Consider the following 1,309-nt stretch of genomic DNA (forward strand, 5'->3'; position numbering starts at 1 on the left):
CACAACCACGCAGATGTACAGGGACACACACAAGTGTCTGAATCCAAAGACCCCTGAGCAGGACCCTCACTCCCTCTTCTGAGCCTGATTTCTGTTCTCTGAGAGTCAGCAGAACCTGGTCCTGGTGAGCAGAGCTAAAGAAAGTGGCTTTCAGCCGGGTGGTGGCGGCACACACGCCTTTAATCCCAGCACTCGAGAGGCAGAGGCAGGTGGATCTCTGTGAGTTCAAGGCCAGCCTGGGCTACAGAGTGAGTTCCAGGACAGCCAGGTCTACACAGAGAAACCCTGTCTCGAAAAACAAAAAGAAAGAGAAGAAAGCAAATGGCTTTCCTTCCCAGGCTGCAGGAAGACTGAAGCCAAACCTGGAAGGCCTTCTTGATGGCATGCCCTAGCCCCAGCATCAATAACTCTCCCGTGAGCTCGGTTCTAACATTCTCAAGGTCACTTTGGGGAAGCAGGGCAAGACAAGGAGCAGGGAAGAGATGGGCAGAGATTAGACAAGAAGGAGGAGAGGTCTCAGCCCTGGGGGTCAGAGGAAGGCAGAGAGAGGAAAGAGGGAGCGAACAGATTCTTCTTAGAGAGTATCAAACCCGACTGCAGCCAGACCTGGGGGCTCAGGCCCAAGCGCATGAACACAGCTGGCAGGACCCAGCCTGTAGGACCCATCCATGCATCCTAGAGAAAGGTAATTCCCGAGGGGAATCCTTCCTTGGTTCTTCCCCCAGGGGCCAGCCAGGGGAGCTGTCCACCGGCCTGGATATGACTGGGTGAAAGGTTTCAGAAGTCATGTTTCCAGCCTGATACATCCGGATCCAGTGGCCAATTGGCTCTGTGCAGCAATTTCGGTACCAGAACTATTTCCTTTTTGCAGGGCACTCCTGAGCTGGCAGGGGGAAGCTGCGTCCGAGTCACAGGGACGGGAGCACTGGCTAAGCCCTGGGGTCAGGTGTAGGTTTTTGAGGTTAAGACTTGTCTTTGTCCTGGCTAGAGCTGGAGGACTTGGGCCCTTCAGAGTAGTGACAGCAAGGCAGCCAATCCCTCCATGATATGCTGGCCCTTCCCCAAGTAGGGAACAGCATTCTGGTGTCCTGGCCAAGAGAATATCTGTCACAGTAATGTAAAGATGAAATTGGGAGGCAGGGGCTTCGGCCCCACCTGAGCCCTGGCACAATTCCCATTTCCCTCAGCCCAGGTGTCAAGCCCTGACTAGGCCCTGCCTCAAAGTCCCATCCTCCAGCTCTGCACACAGCTCTGTCATGGGAGCTTCAGGCCTGTGTCAATGCTCAGCTGGCCACCTTGATACCACTCT

This window comes from Peromyscus eremicus, chromosome 8a, assembly GCF_949786415.1.
Source record: "Peromyscus eremicus chromosome 8a, PerEre_H2_v1, whole genome shotgun sequence".
Classification (NCBI taxonomy): Eukaryota; Metazoa; Chordata; class Mammalia; order Rodentia; family Cricetidae; genus Peromyscus; species Peromyscus eremicus.